This window comes from Polypterus senegalus, chromosome 16 (assembly GCF_016835505.1).
Source record: "Polypterus senegalus isolate Bchr_013 chromosome 16, ASM1683550v1, whole genome shotgun sequence".
NCBI classification, from domain to species: Eukaryota; Metazoa; Chordata; class Cladistia; order Polypteriformes; family Polypteridae; genus Polypterus; species Polypterus senegalus.
In genome coordinates, this window is record NC_053169.1 from 90,885,932 (window position 1) to 90,891,331 (window position 5,400).

At 46.1% G+C, this 5,400-nt stretch overlaps 1 long non-coding RNA gene across 1 annotated transcript; it reads right to left on the reverse strand.

Moving 5' to 3' along the window:
• Positions 1 to 717: 717 nt before the first annotated feature.
• LOC120516819 lies at positions 718 to 4,530 on the reverse strand. The gene is made up of 2 exons (XR_005630922.1): positions 3,694 to 4,530; positions 718 to 2,013 (listed from the first exon to the last, which is right to left on the reverse strand). It is a non-coding gene; the product is annotated as an uncharacterized LOC120516819 (long non-coding RNA).
• Positions 4,531 to 5,400: the final 870 nt, after the last annotated feature.

Below are 5,400 nucleotides of genomic sequence, written 5' to 3' on the forward strand. Positions count from 1 at the left end.
ACAGACAATAACTTTGTATAATGTTAACGTTTACTCCCCCGGGTGTAATTGAAGAGTCTCATAGTGTGGGGTCTCCTCAGTCTGTCACTGAAGCTGCTCCTCTGTCTGGAGATGATCCTGTTCATTGTTCGATGATTTTTGGGGGGATTTGCGCTCATCCAGCCTCTGGGATGGAATATCAAAGTGGGACTCTTTAAACACAACACCACAACGGGCGTATTATTCGTTCATATTTGGCTGACACCTTTTATCCAAATTGACTTTTACAGACCCCTTCAAAAATTAAAATGCTAGAATTTGACAAATGTTTACCGCGGTCAGGGCGGCAAGGTGGCGCAGTGGGTAGCGCTGGGTTCACATCCCAGGTCCTCCCTGCGTGCAGTTTGCATGTTCTCCCCGTGTCTGCGTGGGTTTCCTCCCACAATCCAAAGACATGCAGGTTAGGTGGATTGGCGATCCTAAATTGTCCCTGGTGTGTGTGCCCTGCGGTGGGCTGGCGCCCTGTCTAGGGTTTGTTCCTGCCTTTCGCCCTGTGTTGGGTGGGATTGGCTCCAGCAGACCCCCGTGACCCTGTAGTTAGGATATTGCGGGTTGGATAATGGATGGATTTACCTCGGTCTTCTGTTGCTATTCGGTTTGCACGGATTTTAACGAGTGGATTTCGTCCACAGAACGATCGCGTCGCCTGCTGAGTCCCATTTAAGTTGGGGGCCGTTAATCGTGACTCGGTGTGTGCAAACAGCTCCGGGGGACAAGCGCCCCTTTATAGGGGGAAGTCCCGGGTTCAAGCCCCCGTAACCACCATATAGAATTTCCTTCACATTATTTCTTAATCGCCAGTTTACACTCAGCGCCCTCCGTCTTTTAATAATATTAAGGACTCCTTGCACCTCACAGCAGAGGATTAGCTCACCCCGATGAACGGGCCACTTCCACCCACTCGGTGCAATGCCGGCCTGTCCACTCGTAGCACAAAGCCCCTTTATTTAAGGGGTCCACTGACATGTCGCTGGTATAAAACACGACCGGCCGCCAGAACGCTGAGTCAGCTGGAGTGGCTCAATGAGGTAAAAACCATCGCCGTGGCCGAGCAGTGCTTGAGATCCACGAGTTCGGGTCCCATCAAGAAACAAGGGGTGTTAAAATTGAAAGTGAACTCTTTATTTGATGGGGCTGGCGATAAAACTAATTTATAGATTACGTGGGCCAAGCGGCCAAAACAGACTGACCACCCCGGTCAAAGGGAGGACAGGCCCGACCTTCACCCCTTAGGATTCACCTCACCTAACATGTATACCTTCAGTTTATTTGCAGCCCCCCGTCACACCTAACATGTATACCTTCAGTTTATTTGCAGCCCCCCCGTCAATGATATAAAAGATTTCTAGTAACAAACGGCCGGAGGATTAGCTCACCGAGATGGACGAGCCGATTCGGTTCTTCCTGTAAGAAGTGAAGGTGCGGGGTTCGAGCGCCAGCCGTGACAAGGGACTAACTAACCTATTTCTTTAAGGGGGCCACAGGCCTGTCGCTAACATTAAATGCGTCTAGTCGCCTTACTCCAGTCGGACTCGGTAGCTCAACCGGGTGGACCACTCATGCTGCGTAGACGAGTGCGGGTTCGCGTCTCTCCCCTCCAAATCGTAGGAGCATCTAAAACAGAGATATTTATTTGCTGTGTCCACCGAAGAGTTAACGGTATAAATGATTTCTATACCAGCCTTCAAAAGGGGACTCCCGGGTGGCACAGCGAAACAAGCAATGGTCCCCGCCAGCCAAGACCGAGTCGGCCCCGCGATCGAGACCCCCTCCCCCCGAAGAATGACGATCCAGATAAATATCTTTTATTTGAGTTGTCGACGGAGCGACCAGTTGCTAAAAGTGTTGAAGCTCCACCGTAAAAACGGCCCAAAGAATAGCTCAGCAGGATCAACACCCCCGGGCCCACCAGCCAAGATGGAGAAGGCGATGGTTTCGAATCCTCCTCTTACCACCATCCGAATAAAATACGGCCTAAAGGGGAAAAACAGAAATCAATAATTTACTTTTAATATGCAAACTGAGCATTATGTATTTTTAAAGTGAGGTAAAAACTAAGAACTATGTAAATATAATAATAGCACATTTTAATTATATAGCACCTTTAACGTGCTCAAAGAGCGTTACAGGAATTCAGAAAAGGCAACAGGGAATACACAATATTAGATACAAAATTACATCCACATAACACTAAATAAAGATAAATACTGGAAAACAAGCTATTAACCAATCAAACGCGCCAGATGGACGGAGTTTTCTCCTTTCGTTTGTCAAATCTCAATCAGCTCATCCTCGTTTACTTACGCATTATAATATGTTTTTGTAAAACGCTGTTTCCTATCCATGACTCATTAAAATAAAACAGTCACTTAGACATATTAACATTCTAAACAGTCCCGTTATTTAGGGCATCTCGAAGGAGGCCGCACTCCGAGGGTCTGGACTCGAACACACGCTCCAAGTAGAGTCTGCATGTTCTCCCGTAACTTCGTGGTGCTTTCCTTACAAACCTAAACACCCGCGGTCGGGTAAATGAACTACAGTTTTTAAGTCAGTAAGTGACCTCGGCATTCGCCCTCGTATGCCAAATCGGGAACTGTGGGTAGAAACCAACCTTAAGCGTATCATATGGCAGCAGAGCAGGGTTTACTGGAATCTGTAGAGGTCACTTCAAAAACACAACTCGAGATCTAACAGCTCGATCTGTCCACTGAGACACGCCTGTCTTCTGGACAGCGCCATCACTATTATAACTCCGAATTTAAGGCCGCTACCCCGGCTTCCTTACCAAAAAGAAGCCTTCCTTAGTAACACAATGATAACGCAGATGCCTCACTTCAAAACTAAACGACATGCCTGCCATGCACATCACATATGCCCAAATAACTGAAACAATGCTTGCCAGTCAGAAGACTCGACATGTGTTAATTTGTTCCAGTTTTACATTTTTATTTGCAACTCTACGTCACCTGTCACCTTATTTTCCGTGCTGATGGCTCATTCCGATGAGCCATTTCTTTTAGCTTCAACGACCACAGTAGCACAGGCGATGATGCAGAATTCCGTCGGACTCGCTTACTGTAATAATACAAAATAATAATAACAACAACAATTACCTGTTTCGCATTGATGACGTGAACCGAATTCTTCTTGCTTGCGGCTTAGGTTTAAAAATTAGTAAAGTAAGCAAGTCCCGGCCGCTTCTCCTCAACTAAACTTTAATTACCTTATAAAACCACTAACGTTCATGGCAAAAACATTAAATAACTCCCAGCGTTTCGCCCCCTGCACAGGTGAGCCTGTTTTCCTGTAATTTTCAACTGAGTCTGACTGCACCCAATGGGCGAAGAGAGGGCGGGACTGCACGGTCCCGCACTAGAACCCGATAGGCTGCTAAGACAATCCAAAAGGATTTAGAGGCGGTGGAGAAGGCAGCCTGTCATCTGCCGCAGGTATAACCGCGGTTACACATATGGGAAGCCTTTTCAGAATTGAATCCACTTTCTTGATATCAAAATTCAAATTGCATGTTTTTGAAATTTAAAAACGACAAGATATCGACGTTTAAAAAGTTGAAAAAATTTAAAATTAATATAAATAAAACACAAAAACACAAGACAGCACAGTGACGCAGTGGTTGCGCAGTTGCCTCACCTTAGTAGTTAGCCTGTTCTTCCCATCCTGAGTGGATTTGCTCCGGGTGCTTCCGTTTCCTCCCAATTTCCAAATACATGCAGGTTTGATGAACTGGCGACAATACGTTTGCCCCAGCGTAGGCTTGGCGTATGTGTGTGTTAGCCATAAGCGCACACCAATGCATATTGTATGTCTGTGGTTAATAAACTACGCCAGCCTTTATCTGATCTGATCATTGCAGACTGTGAAAAGTTCCTCCGCTTTTTCCCTGTTAAAATTATCCATCCATCCTTTGATTTTCGGCAGCGAATCGGGTTTGGGTCATTGGGGCAGCAGACTAAGCATGGACACCGACTCATTCCCACTCATCCTTGGTCTTCCCCGAGATCCCAACTCCATGCCTGAAACATCTTCTCAGGCTGGCGTCCAGAAGGCATCCTATCAGATGTCTGAACCACCTCGTCTGCTCTCCTCACCCCTTCTCGAAGGCTGAGCCCAGCCACCCTGATACTCTTTTCCGCCGCTCGTATCTGCGATCTAGTGCTTCATGTAAATACGCACAGTTCATGGCCATAGGTGTCGGCAGGAACTTAGCTCGATCGGTAAATCGACAGCTTTGCTTGTCGGCTCAGCACCCTCCTCACCACGACTGACTTGTACAACGTCGCCCCGATCCGCCAGTCGACCGTGAACAAGACCCTGAGATATTTTATACTGCTCCGCGGGAGACAGTGCCTCAGTCTAACGTTCTCTGCTGTCACATTGCCAGCTATACGACACTGACCACCTGCCACTCACTGGCTAGAAGAATATTAACGCACCGATCGAACGGGCCGCAACAGACGTTGTGGTCGCTCTGCGCACGCGCTTTGCGGTGAGACCTGCGCAGATGCGTCACGTGGTGAGTATAAACCAGGCTTAAGAAGGCGGATGAAGGATTTTACTTCAATGCCCCCCAGTCACAGCACGACGTTCATTAGGAGGTTAAATCAGTGCAACAAACTTTAAGAAGCAAACTTTAATGGGGGGCTGGCATCCGTGGGTGCGAAACGGTGGTCTGGCAGCTAGATCAAAATGATAAAGAAATTCATTAACTAAAACATTAGCAGCTTAAATAAACTAAACTGTTTTTGAAATGTTCAAAGTGGTCATACTGGGCAAATATCTCGAGGTTTTGTTTTCAGAATTGTGATATACTTAGAAATAAAATTAACATGCCACCAATCCTCTATAACCAACTGAAATTATATACTAAATGGAACAAATAATAAAAAAAACGATACATTTACAATGAAATCCCATAATAATACCTATATCGTCTTGCTAAACACTGGTTATGCTTACCTGAAAATAACTAACAGAACATGGACTCCTCTGTGGTGCTGTAGAGAATAAACCAGATCTACCGCCCTCTAGTGGCCACTGTTTGTTCAGACTGGTGTATGTATGACAATAACCTGTTATTGCCAATTGTGTCACCACCAGTCTCTCCATGCCACATGGCAGGTCCTTCTCATGTCCCATACCACCCTGGTGCCCCCCTCACCAGCCAGTCAAACCTCATAAAGAAAATATCAGCACATGGAAATGCAAAACAGCAGAGGCTACGATTGGCCTGAAATTGATGTGCCAAGGGTTCAACACAGCCTTAATGTTTAAAAAGACTGGAAAAATAACAAAAAAAAAAAAAAAGTTTTTTATGTTAATTCCGTATGTGACCACAAG